Below are 13,618 nucleotides of genomic sequence, written 5' to 3' on the forward strand. Positions count from 1 at the left end.
TGTCCAAAAACACCTATAGGGAGGTGGTCGTTGGCGGACCTCTCCTCGTATTGGTCAAACTTATGATTTTGTCAATACTATATAAAACGCCAATCATATCCATATAAAAGTGAATACAGTATATGGATATGAATAAAAAACCATACATAAATAAAAAAAAAATATGTATAAAAAATTATACATATATTTATATTAAGCAATCGTATGGATGTGGCTTATAGGTATAATACCTATAAGGCATAATAATGTATAATATAGCAAATATACATATAAAAGTGCATGAATTGTATAGATATGGCATATAAGTGACATATTTATGAGAATAGCTAGTAGAATTTGCCCATACACTACTAGCGAAATGAGATATTTATACCTAGTGAGGCGGCACTAGTACTATAAATTGTGGCAAAATAAATCTTATGCAAATGCATAGGATTTGTCAATACCATACATAAACCGTATGGATATTGAGAAGTTAATAGATTACATCTATAATATGAGAAGTATTTTAGTATTCTTATTAAATAAGAGAATACTATAAGGGTGAGTGGCAAAGAGAATTGAATATACCCGAATGGGAGACAGCGTGTCCAAAAACTACTATAGGTGGTGTGGCAAATATGAGGAAGGCAATATATCCATATAATGAAAATAAAAGTGCGTTTTCTTATTATATAAGAGAACACTATATGGGTGAGTGGCAAAGTAAATTGAATATACCCGAATGGGAGACAGCGTGTCCAAAAACTACTATAGGTGGTGTGGCAAATATGAGGAAGGCAATATATCCATATAATGAAAATAAAAGTGCGTTTTCTTATTATATAAGAGAACACTATATGGGTGAGTGGCAAAGTAAATTGAATATACCCGAATGGGAGACAGCGTGTCCAAAAACTACTATAGGTGGTGTGGCAAATATGAGGAAGGCAATATATCCATATAATGAATATAAAAGTGCGTTGTCTTATTATATAAGAGAACACTATATGGGTGAGTGGCAAAGTAAATTGAATATACCCGAATGGGAGACAGCGTGTCCAAAAACTACTATAGGATGGTCAATGGGCCGCCGTCTGCTATTGACATATGTCAGTAGAGAAGATATTATCCGTCAAATTTGTTTCTTTATTCATTTATTTGAATACGAGACTTGGCTCCGCGGTTAATATTTTAAGCCCAAAGATAATAACGTTGAAACAAAGGCCAAGTTTCTATTGTACATAGAATAACAAATTGTTTCCGAATTTTATCGTTAATTTTAGGAGGTAGGCTAACATGATTTATATTATATGTGTATTATTAAATAATAATAGTACATAAAAGTCTACCAAAGAAATATAAAAATGTAATTATGAATACATTTCAATATTAATATCAACTTATATTGTTGATAATAAAAAATAGCTATTAAGAGAGTTATTTAAGAAATTATATAATATATAATAAAGAGTATATATATAAATAATATATAAGTATATATTATTTAAGAAATAAATATAGTAGTAATAATTATATATATACACTCGGTTCTATTTTATATATTACCAGAGACTTATATGGATATATATAGATAAATTTTAAATTTATCGTCAAAATACAAATGATTAACTCAATATCTTATATTGGTTAAACAAAAATTGTACATGTGTGGATACAATATATTATGTATGTCGAACAAAAATGATATTTTAGAATGAAATGTGCATATATAAAGAAAATATATGAAAAATAAATATTGTGTTTATAAAGAATATGATTCTTTTTGACATCAATAAAAACTTGTTATTATTAGTGGCGAAACAAGTATAAATTGGAAAACAAACGTATACGAATGCTATATAAAAATGGCCGTATTCGATAGAAATAAAATCTATAACAACATATATATTGCTAATTTCTATTCAAAAAATATGAATGAAATATGAATAAAAACATTATTCTGGTTGATCCTGCCAGTAGTTATATGCTTGTCTCAAAGATTAAGCCATGCATGTCTAAGTACACACGAATTAAAAGTGAAACCGCAAAAGGCTCATTATATCAGTTATGGTTCCTTAGATCGTTAACAGTTACTTGGATAACTGTGGTAATTCTAGAGCTAATACATGCAATTAAAACATGAACCTTATGGAACATGTGCTTTTATTAGGCTAAAACCAAGCGATCGCAAGATCGTTATATTGGTTGAACTCTAGATAACATGCAGATCGTATGGTCTTGTACCGACGACAGATCTTTCAAATGTCTGCCCTATCAACTTTTGATGGTAGTATCTAGGACTACCATGGTTGCAACGGGTAACGGGGAATCAGGGTTCGATTCCGGAGAGGGAGCCTGAGAAACGGCTACCACATCTAAGGAAGGCAGCAGGCGCGTAAATTACCCACTCCCAGCTCGGGGAGGTAGTGACGAAAAATAACAATACAGGACTCATATCCGAGGCCCTGTAATTGGAATGAGTACACTTTAAATCCTTTAACAAGGACCAATTGGAGGGCAAGTCTGGTGCCAGCAGCCGCGGTAATTCCAGCTCCAATAGCGTATATTAAAGTTGTTGCGGTTAAAACGTTCGTAGTTGAACTTGTGCTTCATACGGGTAGTACAACTTACAATTGTGGTTAGTACTATACCTTTATGTATGTAAGCGTATTACCGGTGGAGTTCTTACATGTGCTTAGATACTTGTATTTTTTCATATGTTCCTCCTATTTAAAAACCTGCATTAGTGCTCTTAAACGAGTGTTATTGTGGGCCGGTACAATTACTTTGAACAAATTAGAGTGCTTAAAGCAGGCTTCAAATGCCTGAATATTCTGTGCATGGGATAATGAAATAAGACCTCTGTTCTGCTTTCATTGGTTTTCAGATCAAGAGGTAATGATTAATAGAAGCAGTTTGGGGGCATTAGTATTACGACGCGAGAGGTGAAATTCTTGGACCGTCGTAAGACTAACTTAAGCGAAAGCATTTGCCAAAGATGTTTTCATTAATCAAGAACGAAAGTTAGAGGTTCGAAGGCGATCAGATACCGCCCTAGTTCTAACCATAAACGATGCCAGCTAGCAATTGGGTGTAGCTACTTTTATGGCTCTCTCAGTCGCTTCCCGGGAAACCAAAGCTTTTGGGCTCCGGGGGAAGTATGGTTGCAAAGCTGAAACTTAAAGGAATTGACGGAAGGGCACCACCAGGAGTGGAGCCTGCGGCTTAATTTGACTCAACACGGGAAAACTTACCAGGTCCGAACATAAGTGTGTAAGACAGATTGATAGCTCTTTCTCGAATCTATGGGTGGTGGTGCATGGCCGTTCTTAGTTCGTGGAGTGATTTGTCTGGTTAATTCCGATAACGAACGAGACTCAAATATATTAAATAGATATCTTCAGGATTATGGTGTTGAAGCTTATATAGCCTTCATTCATGGTGGCAGTAAAATGTTTATTGTGTTTGAATGTGTTTATATAAGTGGAGCCGTACCTGTTGGTTTGTCCCATTATAAGGACACTAGCTTCTTAAATGGACAAATTGCGTCTAGCAATAATGAGATTGAGCAATAACAGGTCTGTGATGCCCTTAGATGTCCTGGGCTGCACGCGCGCTACAATGAAAGTATCAACGTGTATTTCCTAGACCGAGAGGTCCGGGTAAACCGCTGAACCACTTTCATGCTTGGGATTGTGAACTGAAACTGTTCACATGAACTTGGAATTCCCAGTAAGTGTGAGTCATTAACTCGCATTGATTACGTCCCTGCCCTTTGTACACACCGCCCGTCGCTACTACCGATTGAATTATTTAGTGAGGTCTCCGGACGTGATCACTGTGACGCCTTGCGTGTTACGGTTGTTTCGCAAAAGTTGACCGAACTTGATTATTTAGAGGAAGTAAAAGTCGTAACAAGGTTTCCGTAGGTGAACCTGCGGAAGGATCATTAATGTTTTAATATCCTTACCGTTAATAAAATATTTGTTTATATTATAATAAATACATTATAGTATTACAAATAAAATATGAATTGCCAAAATGTATATGAGATCTATTATAGATCAAATGAAATTTCGAACAAGCAAATCGAAATAATGCAAATATTAAAATTATATATTGTATTTAATACATATGAGAGAAATTAATAAGCAGCCAAAGCAAACAAATAAAAATTCGAACAAGCAAATCGAATTATTAAAATAATAATATTAAATTATTATTGTATATCCTTACCGTTAATAAAATATTTGTTTATATTATAATAAATACATTATAATAATACAAATAAAATATGAATTGCCAAAATGTATATGAGATCTAATATAGATCAAATAAAATTTCGAACAAGCAAATCGAAATAATGCAAATATTAAAATTATATATTGTATTTAATACATATGAGAGAAATAATAAGCAGCCAAAGCAAACAAATAAAAATTCGAACAAGCAAATCGAATTATTAAAATAATAATATTAAATTATTATTGTATATCCTTACCGTTAATAAAATATTTGTTTATATTATAATAAATACATTATAGTAATACAAATAAAATATGAATTGCCAAAATGTATATGATCTAATATAGATCAAATGAAATTTCGAACAAGCAAATCGAAATAATGCAAATATTAAAATTATATATTGTATTTAATACATATGAGAGAAATAATAAGCAGCCAAAACAAACAAATAAAAATTCGAACAAGCAAATCGAATTATTAAAATAATAATATTAAATTATTATTGTATATAAACACAATTAAAATACTGTGTGTATATGGACCATAATATACACGCGTTGCGATATGTATTGTTCATCTCAGTTATGCGCATACATTGGATAATGCAACAACCTAAAATGTACAATGTTGTACCTGGTTTTATACAGGTTAATGTTTTATATAAATTTCAATTTATATCGCTAAAAAAGTATTAATATATATATATATATATTTATTTACAATAAATGCAATTTAAAAAGAAATACTTTGATATATATTGGTTATATAAAACTAAGACATTTCGCAGCATTCGTTTTAGGTATAAAAATAAATTTATTGAAGGAATTGATATATGCCAGTAAAATGGTGTATTTTTAATTTCTTTCAATAAAAACATATTTGACAAAATTAAGAAACCAATTTATAAAACTCTAAGCGGTGGATCACTCGGCTCATGGGTCGATGAAGAACGCAGCAAACTGTGCGTCATCGTGTGAACTGCAGGACACATGAACATCGACATTTTGAACGCATATCGCAGTCCATGCTGTTATGTACTTTAATTAATTTTATAGTGCTGCTTGGACTACATATGGTTGAGGGTTGTAAGACTATGCTAATTAAGTTGCTTATACAAATTTTATAATGAAATTTTATAAGCATATGGTATATTATTGGATAATAATAATTTAATTATTTTATTCATAATATTAAAAAATATATGAAAAACATTATCTCACATTAGTAAATAATTTGAATGTGAAAAACGAAGAGAAATATTTTCTTTTTCAATCAAATGATACTGAGAAATGTCTAGCATAAAAATTTATCTAGAATTGTCTCTTATTAATGATTAGAAAATAGAAAACCGTTGACAATATTATTGTTCTTCGTTGATTCGTTAAATCAAACAAATGCCATTTATATACAGATATTATTAATATAACGAATTTAATAAAATGTTTTATCATTATATATAAAGAATTAATTGCATATAAAAGTTATACACAACCTCAACTCATATGGGACTACCCCCTGAATTTAAGCATATTAATTAGGGGAGGAAAAGAAACTAACAAGGATTTTCTTAGTAGCGGCGAGCGAAAAGAAATCAGTTCAGCACTAAGTCACTTTGTCTATATGGCAAATGTGAGATGCAGTGTATGGAGCGTCAATATTCTAGTATGAGAAATTAACGATTTAAGTCCTTCTTAAATGAGGCCATTTACCCATAGAGGGTGCCAGGCCCGTATAACGTTAATGATTACTAGATGATGTTTCCAAAGAGTCGTGTTGCTTGATAGTGCAGCACTAAGTGGGTGGTAAACTCCATCTAAAACTAAATATAACCATGAGACCGATAGTAAACAAGTACCGTGAGGGAAAGTTGAAAAGAACTCTGAATAGAGAGTTAAACAGTACGTGAAACTGCTTAGAGGTTAAGCCCGATGAACCTGAATATCCGTTATGGAAAATTCATCATTAGAATTGTAATATTTAAACAATATTATGATAATAGTGTGCATTTTTTCCATATAAGGACATTGTAATCTATTAGCATACCAAATTTATCATAAAATATAACTTATAGTTTATTCAAATTAATTTGCTTGCATTTTAACACAGAATAAATGTTATTAATTTGATAAAGTGCTGATAGATTTATATGAATACAGTGCGTTAATTTTTCGGAATTATATAATGGCATAATTATCATTGATTTTTGTGTTTATTATATGCACTTGTAGGATTAACAATGCGAAAGATTCAGGATACCTTCGGGACCCGTCTTGAAACACGGACCAAGGAGTCTAACATATGTGCAAGTTATTGGGATATAAACCTAATAGCGTAATTAACTTGACTAATAATGGGATTAGTTTTTTAACTATTTATAGCTAATTAACACAATCCCGGGGCGTTCTATATAGTTATGTATAATGATATTTATATTATTTATGCCTCTAACTGGAACGTACCTTGAGCATATATGCTGTGACCCGAAAGATGGTGAACTATACTTGATCAGGTTGAAGTCAGGGGAAACCCTGATGGAAGACCGAAACAGTTCTGACGTGCAAATCGATTGTCAGAATTGAGTATAGGGGCGAAAGACCAATCGAACCATCTAGTAGCTGGTTCCTTCCGAAGTTTCCCTCAGGATAGCTGGTGCATTTTAATATTATATAAAATAATCTTATCTGGTAAAGCGAATGATTAGAGGCCTTAGGGTCGAAACGATCTTAACCTATTCTCAAACTTTAAATGGGTAAGAACCTTAACTTTCTTGATATGAAGTTCAAGGTTATGATATAATGTGCCCAGTGGGCCACTTTTGGTAAGCAGAACTGGCGCTGTGGGATGAACCAAACGTAATGTTACGGTGCCCAAATTAACAACTCATGCAGATACCATGAAAGGCGTTGGTTGCTTAAAACAGCAGGACGGTGATCATGGAAGTCGAAATCCGCTAAGGAGTGTGTAACAACTCACCTGCCGAAGCAACTAGCCCTTAAAATGGATGGCGCTTAAGTTGTATACCTATACATTACCGCTAAAGTAGATGATTTATATTACTTGTAATATAAATTTTGAAACTTTAGTGAGTAGGAAGGTACAATGGTATGCGTAGAAGTGTTTGGCGTAAGCCTGCATGGAGCTGCCATTGGTACAGATCTTGGTGGTAGTAGCAAATAATCGAATGAGACCTTGGAGGACTGAAGTGGAGAAGGGTTTCGTGTGAACAGTGGTTGATCACGAGTTAGTCGGTCCTAAGTTCAAGGCGAAAGCCGAAAATTTTCAAGTAAAATACAAATGCCAAACAAATATATATATTATATAAAATCTAGCTAAATTAATATACTTGAATAATTTTGAACGAAAGGGAATACGGTTCCAATTCCGTAACCTGTTGAGTATCCGTTTGTTATTAAATATGGGCCTCGTGCTCATCCTGGCAACAGGAACGACCATAAAGAAGCCGTCGAGAGATATCGGAAGAGTTTTCTTTTCTGTTTTATAGCCGTACTACCATGGAAGTCTTTCGCAGAGAGATATGGTAGATGGGCTAGAAGAGCATGACATATACTGTTGTGTCGATATTTTCTCCTCGGACCTTGAAAATTTATGGTGGGGACACGCAAACTTCTCAACAGGCCGTACCAATATCCGCAGCTGGTCTCCAAGGTGAAGAGTCTCTAGTCGATAGAATAATGTAGGTAAGGGAAGTCGGCAAATTAGATCCGTAACTTCGGGATAAGGATTGGCTCTGAAGATTGAGATAGTCGGGCTTGATTGGGAAACAATAACATGGTTTATGTGCTCGTTCTGGGTAAATAGAGTTTCTAGCATTTATGTTAGTTACTTGTTCCCCGGATAGTTTAGTTACGTAGCCAATTGTGGAACTTTCTTGCTAAAATTTTTAAGAATACTAATTGGGTTAAACCAATTAGTTCTTATTAATTATAACGATTATCAATTAACAATCAATTCAGAACTGGCACGGACTTGGGGAATCCGACTGTCTAATTAAAACAAAGCATTGTGATGGCCCTAGCGGGTGTTGACACAATGTGATTTCTGCCCAGTGCTCTGAATGTCAAAGTGAAGAAATTCAAGTAAGCGCGGGTCAACGGCGGGAGTAACTATGACTCTCTTAAGGTAGCCAAATGCCTCGTCATCTAATTAGTGACGCGCATGAATGGATTAACGAGATTCCTACTGTCCCTATCTACTATCTAGCGAAACCACAGCCAAGGGAACGGGCTTGGAATAATTAGCGGGGAAAGAAGACCCTTTTGAGCTTGACTCTAATCTGGCAGTGTAAGGAGACATAAGAGGTGTAGAATAAGTGGGAGATATTAGACCTCGGTTTGGTATCGCCAATGAAATACCACTACTCTTATTGTTTCCTTACTTACTTGATTAAATGGAACGTGTATCATTTCCTAGCCATTATACGGATATATTTATTATATCTTATGGTATTGGGTTTTGATGCAAGCTTCTTGATCAAAGTATCACGAGTTTGTTATATAATCGCAAACAAATTCTTTAATAAAACGGTGCATTTATGTATTTTTGATTTGAAAATTTGGTATAACTCCAATTACTCAGGTATGATCCAATTCAAGGACATTGCCAGGTAGGGAGTTTGACTGGGGCGGTACATCTCTCAAATAATAACGGAGGTGTCCCAAGGCCAGCTCAGTGCGGACAGAAACCACACATAGAGCAAAAGGGCAAATGCTGACTTGATCTCGGTGTTCAGTACACACAGGGACAGCAAAAGCTCGGCCTATCGATCCTTTTGGTTTAAAGAGTTTTTAACAAGAGGTGTCAGAAAAGTTACCATAGGGATAACTGGCTTGTGGCGGCCAAGCGTTCATAGCGACGTCGCTTTTTGATCCTTCGATGTCGGCTCTTCCTATCATTGTGAAGCAAAATTCACCAAGCGTTGGATTGTTCACCCATGCAAGGGAACGTGAGCTGGGTTTAGACCGTCGTGAGACAGGTTAGTTTTACCCTACTAATGACAAAACGTTGTTGCGACAGCATTCCTGCGTAGTACGAGAGGAACCGCAGGTACGGACCAATGGCACAATACTTGTTCGAGCGAACAGTGGTATGACGCTACGTCCGTTGGATTATGCCTGAACGCCTCTAAGGTCGTATCCGTGCTGGACTGCAATGATAAATAAGGGGCAATTTGCATTGTATGGCTTCTAAACCATTTAAAGTTTATAATTTACTTTTTAAACGACAATGGATGTGATGCCAATGTAATTTGTAACATAGTAAATTGGGAGGATCTTTGATCACCTGATGCCGCGCTAGTTACATATAAAAGCATTATTTAATACAATGACAAAGCCTAGAATCAATTGTAAACGACTTTTGTAACAGGCAAGGTGTTGTAAGTGGTTGAGCAGCTGCCATACTGCGATCCACTGAAGCTTATCCTTTGCTTGATGATTCGATAATAAAATTGCATAATTTATTTGTTGTGTTGAACTTCTTATATAAAGTTCAACCAACAATCTATTTGTATGCATTGATTGTTTGCTTGGCTTTGTGGCGAATTTTTAATCCTTTATATATTACATTCCTAAGGTCTAGATTTTCAAGTAAGAGACCAATTTGATTAACATATCAATATAAGTACAACTCGACCATCTAATAATAACAATATGAATCGTCATCTTATTAGTGACGCGAAGATTGGCAAACATATAATATAAAAATATTCCTAAGGTCTAGATTTTCAAGTAAGAGACCAATTTGATTAACATATCAATATAAGTACAACTCGACCATCTAATAATAACAATATGAATCGTCATCTTATTAGTGACGCGAAGATTGGCAAACATATAATATAAAAATATTCCTAAGGTCTAGATTTTCAAGTAAGAGACCAATTTGATTAACATATCAATATAAGTACAACTCGACCATCTAATAATAACAATATGAATCGTCATCTTATTAGTGACGCGAAGATTGGCAAACATATAATATAAAAATATTCCTAAGGTCTAGATTTTCAAGTAAGAGACCAATTTGATTAACATATCAATATAAGTACAACTCGACCATCTAATAATAACAATATGAATCGTCATCTTATTAGTGACGCGAAGATTGGCAAACATATAATATAAAAATATTCCTAAGGTCTAGATTTTCAAGTAAGAGACCAATTTGATTAACATATCAATATAAGTACAACTCGACCATCTAATAATAATATGAATCGTCATCTTATTAGTGACGCGAAGATTGGCAAACATATAATATAAAAATATTCCTAAGGTCTAGATTTTCAAGTAAGAGACCAATTTGATTAACATATCAATATAAGTACAACTCGACCATCTAATAATAACAATATGAATCGTCATCTTATTAGTGACGCGAAGATTGGCAAACATATAATATAAAAATATTCCTAAGGTCTAGATTTTCAAGTAAGAGACCAATTTGATTAACATATCAATATAAGTACAACTCGACCATCTAATAATAACAATATGAATCGTCATCTTATTAGTGACGCGAAGATTGGCAAACATATAATATAAAAATATTCCTAAGGTCTAGATTTTCAAGTAAGAGACCAATTTGATTAACATATCAATATAAGTACAACTCGACCATCTAATAATAACAATATGAATCGTCATCTTATTAGTGACGCGAAGATTGGCAAACATATAATATAAAAATATTCCTAAGGTCTAGATTTTCAAGTAAGAGACCAATTTGATTAACATATCAATATAAGTACAACTCGACCATCTAATAATAACAATATGAATCGTCATCTTATTACTGACGCGAAGATTGGCAAACATATAATATACAAATATTCCTAAGGTCTAGATTTTCAAGTAAGAGACCAATTTGATTAACATATCAATATAAGTACAACTCGACCATCTAATAATAACAATATGAATCGTCATCTTATTAGTGACGCGAAGATTGGCAAACATATAATATAAAAATATTCCTAAGGTCTAGATTTTCAAGTAAGAGACCAATTTGATTAACATATCAATATAAGTACAACTCGACCATCTAATAATAACAATATGAATCGTCATCTTTTTAGTGACGCGAAGATTGGCAAACATATAATATAAAAATATTCCTAAGGTCTAGAATCTTAAGCAATAGACCAATTCAACTAAGAGTTGACATATAAAAATATGTTCCTTTTAATGTTAGCAAAATTTTATCGTCACATACTGTTAGTGACGCGAACGTTTTTTTCTCCATGTTTATATGAATGTTTATTCAAAGGTAGAAAGGCAGGATCGTTATTTTATAAGTGAAGCGATAAAAAAATATTATGCAATAGGACATCTATTTATAAATATTTTTAAGTCTTAGAAATTCAAGTAAAGAGATTCAAGAAATTCATTCAACTTAGAGCGCACATATAATTAAAACTATTCCTGAGGTTTAGAAACCAAATTAAATAAAGAGGACATATAAACGTATGTGGTATTTTGATGGTAGTAAAAATGTATCGCGATATTATTAGTGACGCGACCAATTTTTATACTCTTTGCTCCATGTGCAAATATATCTAGTGTTTAGATAGTCAATTAAAAATGACAATTTTAACTAAAAGACTTAAAAAAGTGTTTGTCAAACTTATAATTTTGTCAATACTATATAAAACGCCAATCATATCCTTATAAAAGTAAATACGGTATATGGTTATAAATACAAAACCATATATAAATAAAAAAATGAAATCGTATGTATATGGCTTATAGGTATAATACCTATAAGGCATAATAATGTATAATATTAGCAAATATACATATAAAAGTGCATAAATTGTATAGATATGGCATAAAGAAGGCATTTATGAGAATAGCTAGTAGAATTTGCCCATACACTACTAGCGAAATGAGATATTTATACCTAGTGAGGGCGGCACTAGTACTATAAATTGTGGCAAAATAAATCTTATGCAAATGCATAGGATTTTGTCAATACCGTACAAAAAACTAAGTAAAACGTATGGATATTGAAAAATAAATGGATTATATTCATAAAATACGAATATTTCTTGCATTCTCTTGTTATACGAGAGAATATCATACGGAGCGGGCAGCCCCTAGTATAGTAAGCAGTCGAATGGGAGACAGCGTGTCCAAAAACACCTATAGGGAGGTGGTCGTTGGCGGACCTCTCCTCGTATTGGTCAAACTTATGATTTTGTCAATACTATATAAAACGCCAATCATATCCATATAAAAGTGAATACAGTATATGGATATGAATAAAAAACCATACATAAATAAAAAAAAATATGTATAAAAAATTATACATATATTTATATTAAGCAATCGTATGGATGTGGCTTATAGGTATAATACCTATAAGGCATAATAATGTATAATATAGCAAATATACATATAAAAGTGCATGAATTGTATAGATATGGCATATAAGTGACATATTTATGAGAATAGCTAGTAGAATTTGCCCATACACTACTAGCGAAATGAGATATTTATACCTAGTGAGGGCGGCACTAGTACTATAAATTGTGGCAAAATAAATCTTATGCAAATGCATAGGATTTTGTCAATACCGTACAAAAAACTAAGTAAAACGTATGGATATTGAAAAATAAATGGATTATATTCATAAAATACGAATATTTCTTGCATTCTCTTGTTATATGAGAGAATATCATACGGAGCGGGTAGCCCCTAGTATAGTAAGCAGTCGAATGGGAGACAGCGTGTCCAAAAACACCTATAGGGAGGTGGTCGTTGGCGGACCTCTCCTCGTATTGGTCAAACTTATGATTTTGTCAATACTATATAAAACGCCAATCATATCCATATAAAAGTGAATACAGTATATGGATATGAATAAAAAACCATACATAAATAAAAAAAAATATGTATAAAAAATTATACATATATTTATATTAAGCAATCGTATGGATGTGGCTTATAGGTATAATACCTATAAGGCATAATAATGTATAATATAGCAAATATACATATAAAAGTGCATGAATTGTATAGATATGGCATATAAGTGACATATTTATGAGAATAGCTAGTAGAATTTGCCCATACACTACTAGCGAAATGAGATATTTATACCTAGTGAGGGCGGCACTAGTACTATAAATTGTGGCAAAATAAATCTTATGCAAATGCATAGGATTTTGTCAATACCGTACAAAAAACTAAGTAAAACGTATGGATATTGAAAAATAAATGGATTATATTCATAAAATACGAATATTTCTTGCATTCTCTTGTTATATGAGAGAATATCATACGGAGCGGGTAGCCCCTAGTATAGTAAGCAGTCGAATGGGAGACAGCGTGTCCAAAAACACCTATAGGGAGGTGGTCGTTGGCGG

General features: G+C 33.0%; 3 non-coding genes across 3 annotated transcripts; all 3 read left to right on the forward strand.

Moving 5' to 3' along the window:
• The first annotated feature begins 1,939 nt into the window (after window positions 1-1,939).
• LOC127012476 (small subunit ribosomal RNA) lies at window positions 1,940-3,934 on the forward strand. The gene has a single exon (XR_007765962.1). It is a non-coding gene; the product is annotated as a small subunit ribosomal RNA (ribosomal RNA).
• Window positions 3,935-5,137: 1,203 nt separating this feature from the next.
• On the forward strand, window positions 5,138-5,316 carry LOC127012472 (5.8S ribosomal RNA). The gene has a single exon (XR_007765958.1). It is a non-coding gene; the product is annotated as a 5.8S ribosomal RNA (ribosomal RNA).
• Window positions 5,317-5,718: 402 nt separating this feature from the next.
• Window positions 5,719-9,689, forward strand: LOC127012474 (large subunit ribosomal RNA). The gene has a single exon (XR_007765960.1). It is a non-coding gene; the product is annotated as a large subunit ribosomal RNA (ribosomal RNA).
• The last annotated feature ends 3,929 nt before the right edge of the window (window positions 9,690-13,618 follow it).

The sequence above is a fragment of the Drosophila biarmipes genome, unplaced genomic scaffold, assembly GCF_025231255.1.
Source record: "Drosophila biarmipes strain raj3 unplaced genomic scaffold, RU_DBia_V1.1 ptg000088l, whole genome shotgun sequence".
NCBI lineage: Eukaryota > Metazoa > Arthropoda > Insecta > Diptera > Drosophilidae > Drosophila > Drosophila biarmipes.